Raw genomic sequence first — 17,412 nt, 5'->3', positions numbered from 1 at the left:
GCGAGTTTATCCATAAGAATGGCTTTTCTTTTGAAGAGGAATTAGTCCAAGATGTCTTTATTGACATCTTGGATTATTGCACTTATTTACATTTAATAAGGATGCCGCACCTAGCTACAGTTTTCAATCTGCGTGCATCACATAAAATGCTGAGAAGCACCTTGTAAAGTACCTTTCATATTATAGGTGCTCAAGAAATATTTAGGTAGAAAGTTTGATTTAGAACATTATCATTTCTAATTTATTTAAAAACTTAAAAAAAATTACGGGACCTGAAGTAGTAGGCATCGCTTGATCAAATGTGCCCTATCCATAATGTGAGGTTGTTGAGGAAACAAATTATAATTGTTTTGTCAGATAAAAGTACTGTGTAATAAATACACGAAATTATTTATTGAGCAAAGAAATACCGCTCTTTAAAATGGATTAGGCTTTTCTCATCACACTTTTGGCCAATCATGCTGAATATATGACCTTTGGCCTATGTGACCCATGAGGGGAAATGTGTATATTTAGAGGGGAAATCTGTTTGTTCAGAACATGAAGTGTACTGAATTACTTCAGTTTACCTATTTCTCATGTTAAGTAATTTTTGCAAAATGACCATCTCTCATGAGAGAGTTCTGCAAATTTACAGTAATGAAGCAAGCACTTATGTTAGTTTCATTTGCGACCAAATTGATGGTAGATATGAATTAGACTCATTCTTTGATCGACCAAGCTATAAGTTTTTAATCTACAAATTTGCTTTCAAGTTCTTTAGAGTGTATTTCTTTATATTCTCCTTTGCTTTTGTTTTTTAAAAAAAGGAGAGTTTGCAAAATCTATTGCCTAGCAGTTAGCATTTGTTCATGTGTGCAAATGATTAAGATGCTTACCTAAACAAGATTCTTGTCGAAGTAAAACTCTTACAGCAGCTTACTTTTTTATTATGTAAACATGAATGATATAAACAAGGAATATATTTAAATTATGAAGCACAATATCAAAGTGATCTCCCGAGAACCCACCAACCAGCATGGGATCAGGACTTTACTAATAACAGTTGCATCTGTCAGCATTGTGCCTCTCCTTGCCTATACCTTTACCCTTACTGCCCTCCCTGACCCCCAGCTACTCTTCAGTTTTGTGTTAATCATTTACTTTCTTTTTATTATCACATGGTTTCTTAAATAATATGCTGTTTAATTTTACTTTTTTTTAAGTTTTGTAAAATTGGTAGCATACTGTGTGTAGTCTTCTGAGACTTTTTTTTCCCATTCATTGTGTTTCTTGGACATTTATTTATATTGTTGAATGTAATTGTAGTTCATTTATTTCACTGCTGAGTAATATTCCATTGTATGAATTTATTTTCTGTCCTATTGGTGGACATCTGGGTTATTGTTGTTGGGTTTTTGTTTGCTCGTTTTATTCATTTTTGATATATCTATTTTGCTGTATCTATACATTGATACAGATGTGTCTGTGTATCAGCAATCATTTGTATGTGTACTGGTGTACATGTGCAAGACTTGAGGAGAAATACCTAAGAGTAGAAGCATAGAGAATGGTCAACTGTATGAAATAATGCCAAATTGTTTTCTGAAGTCTTTGGACCATTTTACCTTCCACTAGCAATGTATCAGAACCCCCTGTTGAGCCAGATCATTGCTAAAACTCAGAATTGTCAGGCTTCTTAACTTCTGCTTATTTAGAGGCTGCAAAATAGCATCTTATTGTGGTCTTAATTTGTTTTTCTGTGATTGCTGATGAGGTTGAACATCTTTTCATGTGATACTTAACATTGGTATTTTTCTTACACAAAATGCTTGTTCATGTCTTTTGTCCATTATGTACTTAAGATCGTACATTAAATGCAGTTATTTTTTTAAATTTAAAATTTTAAAATAACACACTTAACAGAGAAGTTGCAAGTACAGTAAAGATACATTTTTTTTCCCTGAAGATTTGATTTGATGCTCCATCGCCCCTAAATAAATGAGTGTATATTTCCTACAAACAAGAACATTATCCTAAAAACCACAATGAAAACCATTAAAATCAAGAAATTAACACTGATGGCATTGCTACCATCTAATCCTCAGGTCTCATTCACTTTTCAGAAGTCGTCCCAATAATGTCCTTTATAGTAAAAGGTTCCAATTTAGAATCACGCCTTGCATTTTACTTGTCACATCTCTTTAGTCTTTTTTTCCAATCTGAAACCATTCTTCAGCCTTTGTTTGACTTTCAAGACCTTGGCACTTTTGAAGACTATGTAGGCCAGTTATTTCATAGAATGTCTCTTCCTTTAGGTTTGTCTGCTGTTACCTTATGAGTAGATGTAGGTTATGAATATTTGGCAGGAATATCACAGATGTTACACTGTCTTCTCTTCTCATCTTGTAAGGTGGCACCTGGTTTCATTTTGACCTATTACTGTTGAAGTTCACTTGGATTACTTGATTCAGAGGATGTTGGCCAGGTTTCTCTACTGTTAAATTACTCATTTTTCCTCTGTAATTAGTAATTATTTTGTGTGAAGGTGCTTTGGAACTGTAAATATCCCCGTCCTGGTCAAACTCTCATTTAATTAATTAATTTATTTATATCACTGTGAGCACATGATTCTGTGTTTTATTCAATGAGCTATAATGCATTACTGTTGTTATTTATTTTGATGCTCATCTTACCCTGAGTTAGCCGGTGGGATCCCCTTCAAGTTGGCTTCTGTGTCCTTTTGACATGTCATTCCTCAACCATACTGCTACCTCCAATTTCATTCCCATATTATAGAGTTAAACCACATTTTTTCCCTTTTCTGTACCTCCTCTCTAACAGTGGGGAACTTGCCTATTGTTATCCTAAATTTACTTACTTATTTGATCAGTCTCCCTCCACCACCCCACAATTCTATTTGAGCTTCAAAGCCACTTATGTGGAAGCCCTCCTCACCCCACTTGGATTCCTACATTGCACAGCACGGTGCATCGTGCATCTCTTTATGGGCACCCTGATCAGGCGTTGACACCCATCATTGGACCACTGCCATGCAGGGTTCTGCTCACCCTAAACCACCCTTCCAGAGCTTGGGTGTGGACTCCCACGCCACATTGTCCCCTCCCTCCACCACGGACACTTGCCTCATCCTGCTTGGGCTCTGACTCCCCTTATTAGGGATGCTCCTTTGCATTTTTAATTAAAATGTTATACCACACACACACACGCACGCACGCACGCACGCACACACACGCACACACATACATTCTGGATACCAAAATCTTTTTTGGCAACGTGCTTTGTGGTATTGTAGTTTATCTTTTTCTTTGTTGTATTTGTTGATGAATGGAAGTTTTCAAGTACGATGCAGTTGAAGTTATTAATCATATGCTTTATAGTTAACTCAGGACAACTTTATAGTTGTCCTGAGAAAACCTTTGCTACTCTGAGTTCATAAAGGTATCTCTTATATTTTGTTTTAAAAATGTTAGAGACTTGATTTCTCTCCTTAAAACTTGAATTCCTCTGGAATTTATTTTTTATATAGTATATAGTAGAGATCCAATTTCTTTTTCTCCCCCCGAATGGATAACCAGTTGTTTCACCACTATTGAATGATTCCTCCTTACTTCAGTGATCTGCAATGCAACTTTTATTAAATATCATTTTCCTTATGTGTGAAGGTCTGTTTCTTCTCCAGTGGTCAGTTTGTCTCTTTTCCAGGAGCCCACTAACTTAATGGGGTAAAGCTTTAAAATAAGTCTCCATATAGGTAGAGCACATTCTGTACAGTATGCTTTTTCTTGTTGGATGGCTTGTCTCTTACGGGCTTTTGCTGTCCCGTTGTAAATTTTAGAATCATCTTATAAAACCTTTGGATTTCGATTGGCATTGCATTCAATGTATTGGTTCAGTTTGAGGAGAATTACCACGTTATAGTATTGAGTCTTTCTATCAGGAACATGGTATGTCATCCCATTTATTTAGGTTGCATTTAATAATGTCTTCCAGTATTTTCTCCATATAGAATTTGCAATATTTACAAGTTACTTTTGTTCTTTAGACACATTTTCTTGTTGGATGTTTTTTAAATGTTATTTTCTGTTTGTTACTGGTGTGTAAAAACACAGTTGATTTTCTTATGTGATTTATATTTAGTTACAATTAATTGAATACTAAAACCTGTGCAGATGAAATGTCAGACATGCTCAAAAGCAAATAAGTCAGATTAGAAGTCCAGGTTTCTACTCTGAAATTACTTTTGATATTTTAATAATTTCTAGCTAATCATCGTGTTTTTTTTACAGCTTTATTGAGATAATTTACATACCATAAAATTTACGCATTTAAAGTGTTCTTTATAGCCACACGGGTGTGCAGCCAACACCACCATTGAATTTTTGAACGTTTTCATGAACCTAAGAGGCACCCCATACCCATTGGCAGTCACTCCTATCCTCCTTCATCTTCAGCCCTAGGTGATTAATGATCTACTTTCTGTCTCTGAATTCGTCTATTCTGGACATTTCACATAGATGGAATCATATATGATTTTTGTAACTGGCTTCTTTCACTAAGCGTAATAATTTGCAAGATTCATCTATATTGTAGCATATATCAGTAGTTCATTCCTTTTTATGGCTGAATAATATTCCGTTGTATTGAATGTTATCACATTTTGTTATTCATTGGTTGATAGACACATAGGTTGCATCTAATTTCTGGCTGTTATTTTTAATGTTGTTGTAAGCATGCATATATAGGTTTTTGTGTGGACATAAGTTTTCCCTTCTGTTTATACCTAGGAGTAAGAATTCTGGGTTATATAGTAACTCTATGTTTAACTTTTTAAGGAGCTGCCAAACTGTTTTCCAAAGAGGCTATGCTATTTTATTTTATGTCTCATCAGCAATGTGTGAAGGTTTCAGTTTCTCCCTATCCTCCCTAACCTTTGAATTATTCAGTCTTTTAAAAAAATATGTATCTATTCTAGTGGGTGTATAATGAAATCTCGTAGGTTTATTTGCATTTCTCTGATAGGTCGTGATGATGAGCATCTTTCTGTGTATTTACTAAACATTCATGTATCTTTGGTGAAGTCTTCAAATCTTTAGCCTGTTTTTAAAAATTGATTTATCATCTTATTCTTGAGGGCTAAGGCTTTTAATATGCTGGATACCATTTCTTTACCATGTATACATGATAAAGAATATATAGAGAAAATATTTGCAAATATTTTCTCCCATTATGGGACTTGTCTTTTATCTAAATTGTGTCTTTTAGAGAATTTGATGAAGTCCATTTTTTTAATTGATTGAGCTTTTCTTGTCATATTTAAGAAATCTTTCCCTGACCTAAGGTCACGAGATTTTTTTTTTTTTTTCCCTTATGCTTTCTTCTAGAAGTTTTGTAGTTTTAGTTCTTACAGTTTGAGCTATGGTCTATTTTGGGTTACTGTTTTTGTATGTTGTGAGGTAAATGTTTATACTTATTTATCAGTTTATTTTTGCATGTGAATATCCAGCTGTTCCTGCACCATTTATTAAAAAGACTTTTTTCCCCATTGAATTGCCATAGCACATTTGTTGAAAATCAAATGACCATGAATGTGAGAATTTATTCTGGGCTATCTATTCTGTTTCATTATCCAAATGTCTATCTCTATGCCAGTATCACACTGTGTTGGTTATTAGAGCTTTATGTAAGTTTTGAAATTAGGTGAAGTCCTGCAGCTTTAATCTGCCTTTTCAATATTGTTTGGATATTTTAGGTTCTTTAGACTATCATATATATTTTAGGATCAATTTCTACAAAAAACAGCATGATGGGATTTTGATAGATCAATTTGGGGAGAATTGCCATCTTAACAATACTGAGTCTTCCAGTCCATGAACGTGGAATGGATCTTTGTTTATTTAGACCTTTAATGTCTTTTAACAGTGTTTTGGATTTTAAGTGTATGGCTTTTGCATTTTTAAATTAAATTTATTCATAAGTCTTTTATTTTTTGCTACTATTGTGAGTGAGGGGAACTTTTAAAATTTCATTTTTGGATTGTTTTTTGCTAGTATATAAAAATGCAATTACTTTTTATACATGGATCTTGTATTCTACAATCTTTCAAAACTTTCTTAATTTTAATAGCTTTTTTGTTTGTTTGTTTTGTTTTATTTGCTTCCTTAGGATAATCTACGTACAGGATCATGTTGCCTGCAAATAAAGAGTTTTTTATCTTTTTCTTTTCCAATCTGTATGTCTTTATGTTTCTTGCCTGATTGCACTGAGTAGAATCTCTGGTACAGTGTTGAATAGTAGTGGCTAGAGCCGGTCATCCTTGCCTTTCCCCAGTGTTAGAGGGGGAAAGCATTCAGTCTTTCACCAGTAAGTATGGTATCAGTTTTAGGCATGTGTCCCAGAAAGGAAAGATTATTTCACTTTGAAACAATCAACTAATGTAATATACCTTATCAAAAGAATGTAGGACAAAACTGCATGATTAGCTCAGTAGACACAGACAAAAAAGAAAGGAAGGAAACAGAAAACAAAATAACGAGTTTAAACAAAAGAGAGAGAGAGAGAGAGAGAGAGAGAGAGAGAGAGAGAAGCAGCAGCTACTTTGTATAAAATGGTGAGGAAAAGCTACTGTGAGGAGATGAGGAAAAGCTGGTATCTAAAAAACCTGGAGGCCTTAAAGTCACACAGAGAATAAAGTGGAGAGTAAGTAGTTCAGCACTAGGGTTTGCACTTGTCCTGTTCACTTTGTAATTCCAATACCTAGCACAGTGCCTTGCCCCTATAATTTGTTCTAATATCAAATACATAGTTTAGTATCTTGCTTTCTTGGCAGTCATATTCTGATCATTGTATCATGTCATTAAATATTCTTTGGAAACATATCTTTTAATGATTACATAATATTCCACAGTATAATTATAAGAAAGTTATTTGAATGTTTTATTATTCATAGACATGCTTCCTTCCTACATGATTTACAACACATCTGGCATATTTCATTGATTTGGATTTAAGGCTAATTTTTCCATTTACTAATAATCTATGATAGTGGTTTATTTTATATTATCTTTTGCTAATTTTTATTTAAGTATTCTTCTAATTTATCCTTCCTGTGGTCATATGTTTAGCTCAAAAGGGTTATAATAATGCTTTAATAGAGACCAACCATTAAAACAATTCTAGAATGTGGCAAAGTATCAGACATAAACTGTGGGCACTGAATATTTTTTCCTCTCTGCATGGAAAAATGTAGACTCGTGAACTTTATGTACTATTGCCAGGTGTTTTGCACTACCCAAATTGAGACTATGGTAAGTGAGTAGTACTAGAAAAAAGCCAGTAGTACTAGAAAAAAGTCAGTAGTACTAGAAAAAAGTCAGCTCCAGAGAACTGCCAAGGCCCTGTCTTGTTTTCAAGTAAAATATACCAGAGTTTGAATTCCACTTTAAGTTCTTACTAGTTTTGTGATTTGGGGTAACTTAAACTCAGTTTCCTCATCTATAAAATGAGGATTATAATCATCATCTCATAGGGTTGTATATAAAGGGTTTAGTGCAGTGTCTGTTAATAGTAACTGCCCAGTATATGAGAGCTGTCATTACCTTTTGTTTAAGTTTCTCACTGTCGCGGGAGTGCTGGTAAGAGTGGTAGCAGGAAGGGTTCCTTATGCTTCAAGGCTTTGTCAGCAGATACCAACCAGCTCCTCTGGAGGTATTCACTTTTACTCGTCAGGAATTGGTCGTTTCCTTTGGTGAATATGCCTGTTTAGAGACTATTTCTTGTCTGCTCATGTGCCAAAAAAGATACAGCCAAAAAGGTGGTATTTTATTTTATTATTTATTTATTTTTTTAAATTACATTTTGCAACTTTTTGTTTTTTAATTAATTAATTAATTTGGCTGTGTTGGGTCTTCGTTTCTGTGCGAGGGATTTCTCTAGTTGTGGCAAGTGGGGGCCACTCTTCATCGCGGTGCGCGGGCCTCTCCCTATCGTGGCCTCTCTTGTTGCGGAGCATAGGCTCCAGATGCGCAGGCTCAGTAGTTGCGGCTCACAGGCCTAGTTGCTCCGCGGCATGTGGGATCTTCCCAGACCATGGCTCGAACCCGTGTCCCCTGCATTGGCAGGCAGATTCTCAACCACTGCGCCACCAGGGAAGCCCCAAAAGGTGGTATTTTAAAGTAAATTAAGTTAGACCTTTTGACATCAACTTGTAGGTTACTCCTCCCATCATCCATAAATATAGTTATGGTTACTTTCTTTTCCAGCTTGAAAACAAAAGGTAATACATGTTTTTTTCAAGAAGGAAAGAAATGTGACTAAAAATTGAACAATTATAATGTTGACAAGGGGCAAGATGGGGTTGTCTTGGGTATAGATTCTGAGATTGGGGACTGGGAATTTAGGACATTTCCAAGGCCCCTGGCGCATTCTAATAGAAATACTAAATTGATTGTAAATATGGTTATTTTTAAGTTCACGGGTAAAGTACTGCCTTGTAGTTATAGATTATCAGAAGTGATTTTTCCCTGCTCTCTCAGAATTCCTATCAGGATTTATAGTCAAGGTTCAGTTTGAGTCCAGGATCTATAATTTGGGGCATGACACTTAACCAGCCCTGCACACTGTTTGTTTCTCCTTCATAAAATGGGGTAATGCCTTCTCTGCTTGTTTCACTGAGTTATGGAGATTCAGTGAGGTCTTGTCCATGAAGTGCATTGTAACTGGTAAAGCATGTAGCTTACTAATTGTGACTCCAGTTCATCCTGTCAGACCTGCCCTTTTCTCACTATTGTTTGTTAGGTCACTGGTGAGGGTGACATGATAACCCAGAAATCTGTAATGTGCACTACATCCTAGGAGTGTTTGTTTTATACATATACTAGGGAGTGGACAGTGGTAGGCTGTTGCTATTTTCATCCTTTAATTTGTTTTATTTATTACAAAAGTAATATGCACTTATTGTAAAGAAACTAGAAAATATAAATCAGGAAAAAGGAAAAGAAAAAATCAGTTCTGCAAAAATAACTACTATATCTATTTTTGTATAATTTTAAAACAAAAATTCAGTTATGCTAAACATAATGTTTCCCATTTTTATCACTTAATATATAATATAGTATATTATTCCATGAAACTTAATTACCTTATATAACATTTTAATGGCTATGTAGTACATAATGATATGCTTATAGCTAGATATTTGTACATATCCTCTATTTTTTTTTCCAGTTAGGATAAATCCTACACTTGGAATTGCTACATCAAGGGGTATACAACATTTTAAGAAATATGATTTCTTTTTGCTTCATTGAGATGTAATTGACATATAATAAACTGCATATATTTAAGGCATACAGTTTGATAACTTTTGACATGTGTGTACGTATGCCCATGAAATCAGCACCACAATTAAGATAATACTCTTTTGTAATCCCTTCTTCTTGTACCTTTCCACCCTGCTATCCCCAGGCAACCACTGATCTGTTTACTCTCCCTGTAGATTAATTTGCATTTATTACATTTTTATGCAAATGGAGTCACACACTATGTATTCCTTTTTGTCTGGGTTCTTGCACTCAGCATAATTGTTTTGAAATTCATCCATATTGTTGTTTATATCAATAATATATCCTTTTTTGTTGCTGAATAGTAAATATTCCATTGTACGGATATACCATAATTCATTCACCTGTTGATGGGCATTTGAGTTGTTTCCAGTTTTTGGCTATTAAAAATAAAACTGCTTTGGACATTGGTGTACAAGTCTTCCTATGGACATAAAACATTTGATATTTGTTACCGAATTTTGTGCTGAGAAGGTTACATAGGTAGTATTTTGAAACAGACAAAGCTTAATATGAAAGAAACTAGCTATTTTTTTTCTTCCTTTTTAAAAAAATTTTGGAAATACATCCTTGGGAGGATTTAGAATTTTTACATGTAACTTAACTGAATTCGTTTGATAGACATTTGAAATTAACAAAGGTTAATAAGTGCATCCTAGCAACTATAAACCTTTTTCACAGTTTGTTTTCTTGAAGCATCTACTTTTATCAAGTAAATGTATTATCTAGAAACCAAAAACCTTTTGCTTTCCTTTAGTGATCAATTTATATTTCATAAACAGTCCATATTTTTCTGTCAAATGACTCTTTCTGTATTGAACTTGAACAAGAAAAGATACTGAGAAAAGTTTACAGAACTTCACAAAAGATATTCCAGAATCTGGTTTGGAATTGATGCCAAGCTATCTTTTTCCTCTTCTTAAGATACACACTAGATTGAAGGAGGAGTGGGGAATCTGAAGACTCCAAATGGCATCAGAGCTACTTTTCAACAGCCTTCTCAGTTTCCTTTCTCAGAAAGCAGAGACTCAATCCTTGGAGACGGATGGTGAGAATATTTTTCCTGAGTTCATAAGGCTTAATCATCGTGACTTTAATATATTTCAGACAGTCCTTTCTTAGTTACCAATTAGCTTATAATCACCAGATTTGTATTTTGTGCTTTATCTGTGCAAATTACTTCATTAGGCAGTGTTTTTTGTTTGTTTGTTTTTTTAAGTGAATAGGATACACTCTCATAGCTAAGGAACTTACAGGGAAAGAATAAATATAGATAGGTAAATAAAATCAAACAGCAGGAAGAGGTTAAATGCCATGAGAAAAACACAAGCAATATTCTTGAGAATTCACAGGTGTAGATTACTTCTGGAGATAGGGATTAAGATGTTTGAAAGAATAGCATTTATGTTGATGATGCTTAATTTGTTTTTACCAAAAACAAGGGAAAATGGATAGTTAATAGAAAACCGAAAATAGCAATCTGATTTCAGATAAAAAAGTTAATTATTGTTTGGAGGAAAAATAGAAGGATATTTGGTTATTGTGGGCTTATTATAGTATAAGTCAGTGATTACTTTTTGAATTATATAAAATGGTTACCTCTTACAGGGCAAATGATACTGTATCAGCATTTCTGAGAAATGATTTAAAAATCTGATTAAATTATCATAAGTAGGTGGGCAATGCAACAGAAAAAGATGAGTGAGTGGCTAATTCTACTTGGATTAACTTGCTTGTTTTCTGGTATAGCTACAACCTAAATGAATCGGTCATGTCTTAAGCTCTTGGACCTTATGCTGCTCACGCATGGGCAGAAGAACTACAAGTAAACTGGGAAAAGCCACAGTGATTGATTATTGTGCTCATAATTAGTTGTTTGGAAGAGAGATAGCAGATAGACTATCCTAAATTCATGGTGTTTTAATGGGCCATGATGTTTCAAAAGGGGGATGGCAACTTTGAACCAGATTTGTCCTCTACCTGTAAGCATAATATGGTTGGCACAGTGATAATACTAACTCCTTTTCCTTCACTGTTGTGATTATGTTCAGAAAATCTAGTGATGAAGTTTTTATTTTAATCATTCTACTTCTCTCTTATTCTAATTACTCTGCTTATTCTTTCTTGTAATTTCAGCAAGGAAATCTTTAAAACATTATACTTATTAAATAAAAATGCTATAAAACTATTAGTAATTATTGGTTGCTAGTCATTTTTCACATTATCACTTATTATTTTTTCCTCTAAATTGAGATTTTAAATCTACCTAACTTTTATTTATAAATATTAAAAGTTCTTTCATTCAGGTATAATTATGTGGTAATGTCTGATAGTCTGAAATCTGCTTTTATATTTGTTGAAACATAGTTGATATTGAACCCCAATTGTCAACTTTTAATTCTGTTAAAATGAAAATTATAATTATGCATATTCTTGTGACCAGCAAGATATAATCATATCTTGTTTGTTGTTCTTAATTTTCATCACCCTTGTTTTGTGGTAAGCACCAACCACTTTTAACAGTTGGTAAATAAATTGTAGATAGCCAGATGGTAAATATACATAGCCAATAAATTGTCCTTGAAAAATGATCAAATCTAGATCTTTCTTCCAGATAGAAGATGGATTATTTAGAATACACAATGAACAACTTTGAAAGCAATCAAAGTTGAATTATTAGTGATTATCTATATCATTTACATATATTTTAAAACATTTCAAGATTTTAAAAGTGAATATGTTAAGTGTGTTTTTTCGAAAGTGTGTTTTGTTAAACAGCTTTTCCTTTTGAATGAGGAACCCGTGATCAAATAAGTTTGGGAGATGTTGCATCATAGTGTATAATACCTGTTCACTAGAACTTACATTAGCCAGTGGACTGTCAGTCTCCAAAAGGAGTATCTAGTCCTTTTGGACAGAGATACTGTCCTTCAGATACAGAGTCCAGTACTCTGTCGTATAGCTAGTATACGACAGAGTACAGTTGAAGACTCTGGACTAATATATTTCATAAGGTTTTACTATAGTTTGTTTGTCATACAGCTCCACTTTGAAACCAGTCGTGTTATATTTTTAGGTATAGTGATGTCCTGAATGAGAGGCCAAAGAGGATGATTAGGAAAAAAGGAAAAGGATTTGATTAATTGAATATTGCAAACCATATGAAACATGAAGTGTTTATAAAGCTTCTTAGTATCTTAGACCAAGATTTCCCTTACTCACTTGATAGCTCCCCCTTTTGAAAGAAATAGTCACCCCATCTAAGTCACAAAATACAATCACCCTTTATTGTACTTTAGAGGACTCCATGTGCTTTCTGTGCTCTGTTCACCTCAGTGCGTAACGTTTATTAGCTAATTTTGATAAATATTGATAATACAAAAGTTAATATCTTGGGTAGAATTAGGTAATTGACCATAAATCAGTTTAGTTTAAAACACTTGAATATACTCATTTTCTAAGTGGAGTTTTTTTTTGTTATAGCTCATGATTTCGCACTGAGAAGAGTGCTTTTTTGTACAATTTTCCCTAGTTCAGTTAAGTTGTTGGTGACTGTTTCAACAGATGTCTCAAGTGTTAAAACTTTTATGTCCTATATAGTATCTATATGAAGAGATGAAAATGTGGGCTGGTGAGTTCTAACAGATTGGGTTACCAGGTTGGAAGTGAGGCTAATTGTCAACATGGAAAGTCTTCCCCAAACTTTATATAACACTCCTCAAAGTAAGGTTTTTAATTTAAGAAATAATACTTTAAAAAAGGTGTTTAAACTTCTATACAAAGTTTTCAATGAGGACATGGTACTGGTGAAAGCAAGATCAATCCAGAATCTGGGTGAGTCACTGCGGTTGGGGTTAATTGCCGTAAACTAACTTGGCTATCTCACTGATGTTTCCCTGGATTCGTGGACAACCTGGGCAAGAAAATTTGGGTGTTCAGCTCAAATGAAGCATCGTTAATTTCCGACATAGCTTCCACCCACTCTTTAGTTTCCTTTCCCATGACCAGCATCTTGGTTCAGAGTTCTTTTCTCATCTGGAGCTCTTATGCTGCTAAGCCTCCATACTGATGTCCTTGCTCCAGTCTCTCACAGGCGCTAGATCTTCCCCAAACTCCAATTTGCTGTGTTACTCCTTTGATCAAAATAATTCAACGATCCCAGTAGCATAATGACCATAGAAAAATAACAGACCTTCTTTAATCAATCCTAATTTACCATTACAATGGGAAACATTCATATAATTAACATTTTTCTGAATTTGATGTCTTTGAAGAATTGATTTTCCCTAAGTCTTTTACTTAATACCTTAATTGACATAACTAACATTATTCTGGGAGGAAGATTCCCACTATACCAAGCCTCTGGGTCAACTAAGGTTTTTTTCCCTCTCCCATGAAAGGTTTCAAATGAAGTAATTAAAATAATTTTAAAATGTGTTGATTAAAGTGTCAATTCACTTTCTCTTCTTACACAGACCGTAGTCTTTTTTTACTTAAATTAACCGTGTTGAACCTGATAATTTTCCTTGATTCTCTGGTACATTTGCCCTTCAACCACATGGCCTGTGGTTTGCACATCTGAAATTGGTGTGGTTCTAACAGTAGAGCTTATTATGCACTTTATTCAGATAATTAGACTCTCCCCATTCTAGATTAGAGACTACTAGTAATTTTCAAACCCTATTTATTTTCTCTTTTGCATTTACTTAATAGAGAGATTGTTGATAGTACAATCTATGCAAGCTTCTAGCTTGAAGCTTTTATCTCCCGCTATTGCTACTCCCTCATTCCTGCCATCTTGCAGCTTGTCCACTAAGCTTCTCGAAATATTTGTGGTGATGGGCGAGTTTTTGTTTTGTTGTTTTTGCTTCATTATTTTAGTAAATCACTTTTATTGTGTTTTTAAGAAGCTTCTATCTCTGGCAGATGGGAAATTAAGAAACAAACATACAAATTATACATCCAAATCTTTCATCATTAAATTCAAAAGACATCAAATTACTTTGTCAAATTGTATAAAAGTTTCTAATTACTTGTAGTTTGTGTTCTTTAAGTGGATTACCTAAAGTTTCTAGAACATACTGTGTACTGCTGTGCTTCCCTGCTGGGACTGATGCTCCTCCCTCTGCCTAAAGGGTGTTTTTCACTTCTTTTCAAATTGGCAAAGCCTCACCTTTGTTAGAGCCAGTTCACATGCCACCTCTGTGGAGTGCCTTCACTAAAAAAAGTGTTGCCTGCCTTCTCACCCCATCTTCTTCCCAAGAATTTGCCCTTCCGTGCTTTTTTCCGCTTTGTTCATACCGTCTCTTATAGTACTATCTCATTATGTCACTGATTATATTTTTTCCTGACAAGATTGGGTCCACAAAAGGCTAGTTTATCGCTTAATTATCCTTCTCTCCTTAGCTCTCAGCACACAGCAGCTTCTTTATAAATATCTGTGGAGTCGTTACTTCGTGTAAATTCAGAATAGCACTGACTATGGAAAGATGGGAGATATTTCATATCCCCTGTAGGCTTTTTAAAAGGTCATGCTTTTCTTTTCCCACCAGAGTTTTGGAAGCATTTCTGCACAGAGAACAATGTTTATCTGTCATAGTTATAATGTAAGTTCTTGAGAATCAGGAAGTAGAGATTTCATTTGAAGAGTAGAACCAAGATTGTACTTCTCAAGAAGCACTTCTTTACTGTTGCGGCTCAGCAGCAGTTCTCAAACTTCTTGTCTCAGGACCCTTTCATACTCTTAAAATATTGAGAACCCCAGAGAGTTTTTGTTTATGAGGGTCATATCAGCCGATATTTACCATATTAAAAATTTAAACTGAGAAAAATTTTAAAACACAGAAGTACACAAGGATGCACTCCAGTAGCCATCAACACAGTGCCATACATCCTGTAGCCCCAGACAAACTCCACTGTAGAGTTATGAGAGAAAGAGACAGGAAAGCAGATAACAGTTTAGTGTTATGAAAATAGTGTTGACCTCACGTTCCTCCTGAATGGATCATGGGTACCCTTGGAGTCCCTGGACCACACTTTGAGAACTGCTGCTTTACAGGAATTCACTTTAATTGCCAACAGAATATTCTGTATTTTTATTTCAATAATGTTTTAACCTAGCTTTTGTGTTTGTGGGTTAGTATTAATAAATTGCCTTTTTTTTTTATATGTCTGCATGGTCTATCATGTTACCCACTCTTCTATTAATGTCTAGACATAGAATGTGCTGGAACCTATTACCAGTGTTGGCTTGGCAGCTGTAAGAAGGAGATGCTTACTCAAGGAGAAGTAATTTTATTTGTGGATACTCAGTAAGATCATTCCTAGTTATGCCCTGTCAGTACCCTGGCTTTTTTGTTTTTTAATTAATTTATCTTTTAACATCTTTATTGGAGTATAATTGCTTTACAGTGGTGTGTTAGTTTCTGCTGTATAACAAAGTGAATCAGCTGTATGCATACGTATATCCCCGTATCCCCTCCCACCCTCCCTATCCCAACCCTCTAGGTGGTCACAAAGCACCAAGCTGATCTCCCTGTGCCATGCGGCTGCTTCCCACTAGCTATCTGTTTCACATTTGGTAGTGTATATATGTCCATGCCACTCTCTCACTTTGTCCCAGATAACCCTTCCCCCTCCCCGTGTCCTCAAGTCCATTCTCTACATCTGTGTCTTTATTCCTGTCCTGCCCCTAGGTTCATGAGAACCTTTTTTTTTTTAAGATTCCATATATATGTGTTAGCATACAGTATTTGTTTTTCTCTTTCTGACTTGCTTCACTCTGTATGACAGACTCTAGGTCCATCCACCTCACTGCAGATAACTCAGTTTTGTTTCTTTTTATGGCTGAGTAATATTCCATTGTATATATGTACCACATCTTCTTTATCCATTCATCTGTCGATGGGCATTTAGGTTACTGCCACGTCCTGGCTGTTGTAAATAGTGCTGCAGTGAAAATTGTGAGTACCTTGGCTTTTAAGTGCTAATCCTTTTTATGACTTGTGAACCTCCAAATACTTCTTCTGTGATGATTCTCTGTACTCCAGGGGGTTTGGAGATTTGGTCATTTTCTTAATTATTTCACAAAGTAAAGTTTGTATCTTTTTCAGGGGAGTGAGAAGTCTTCCCTTGGAAATCTTTTCTTCTGGTCTCCTTTGTTTGACCTTCCCCTCCATTTGCCTCAGCCTGATCCCTGATGCTGGCTCTCCTTTTCTGAAAGTGCTGTCTGCTTTCTGGTAGACAGTTACTTGGCCCTAGTGACTCCTGTTCTTTTTTACTCCCTACCTTCTTACCTTGGCTGATACTCCGTTAAGTTCTTTCTGAGGTCTTAGCAGGACAGTTAGTCTCTTACACTATTTGATGACTCTCTTCAAATTAAAAGGGTACTTACTGGTTCTTCCCCGGAGAGTTTTGGGAATGCATTGTGTATACCTGTCAGCTGCATGGGAACACCAAGATGGCTGCTCATTCAGACTCTTGTTAATTCACTGACAGTTCAATATTCTGTTTACGCATCATCTTTTTATTGTGTGGTGTCATGGTGTGAGCTGTAATTTGGGGATTTATCATTATGAGTGATAAACTAGAAGCACAAAGCTGATAGAATGTTGGGAACTTTTTATTTTTTAATTCTGTGTCCTAAACATAGTAGGCAGTCAGTAAATGTTTGCTTAGTTAATTTTATTTTCATTAGTGTTGATGAAACTCTGAGCTCCAACAACGACCTTATGGTTTAAGCCAGGTCTCTCCCTTTTATAGCCAAGGGAGCTATGCCATCACACTGTTCTGAAAAAGTACATGTCGCTGCCTTATCAGCAGAATCCTTACCCGATACTTAATGAAGATTGCCATTTGAAATATACAAAATTCAAATCTCCAACAGAATTCTGATTCTGACTCTTTGTTGAATACCTCCTCAAGAGTTCTTAGTTTTCTTGAAAATTCGTTATGTCATGTTACCACAGTGTTTTACAAACCTGGGCTTGAGTCACCATAATTTTTTTCTTCCTTTTTTGATTTAATGAATGTGGTATTAAAAATACCCTATTTTATAACACTATTTCTGTGA

The 17,412-nt window shown here is 34.9% G+C and overlaps 1 protein-coding gene across 20 annotated transcripts in view; it reads left to right on the top strand.

Moving 5' to 3' along the window:
* Positions 1-17,412, top strand: part of NRIP1 (nuclear receptor interacting protein 1) — a 197,387-nt gene that overhangs the window by 34,927 nt on the left and 145,048 nt on the right. For 12 of the 20 annotated variants that reach the window (XR_012331561.1, XR_004526440.2, XR_004526441.2 and 9 more), the window contains one exon: positions 10,266-10,389. The exons of the other annotated variants lie outside the window; for them this stretch is intronic. The gene's annotated coding sequence lies outside the window, so the exon portion shown is untranslated. The remainder of the gene's footprint in view (positions 1-10,265; positions 10,390-17,412) is intronic. 20 annotated transcript variants of the gene reach the window in all.

The sequence above is a fragment of the Tursiops truncatus genome, chromosome 4, assembly GCF_011762595.2.
Source record: "Tursiops truncatus isolate mTurTru1 chromosome 4, mTurTru1.mat.Y, whole genome shotgun sequence".
Lineage (NCBI taxonomy): Eukaryota > Metazoa > Chordata > Mammalia > Artiodactyla > Delphinidae > Tursiops > Tursiops truncatus.
The sequence above is the reverse complement of the archived record's forward strand: the minus strand, read 5'-3'. Positions and strand labels throughout refer to the sequence as shown.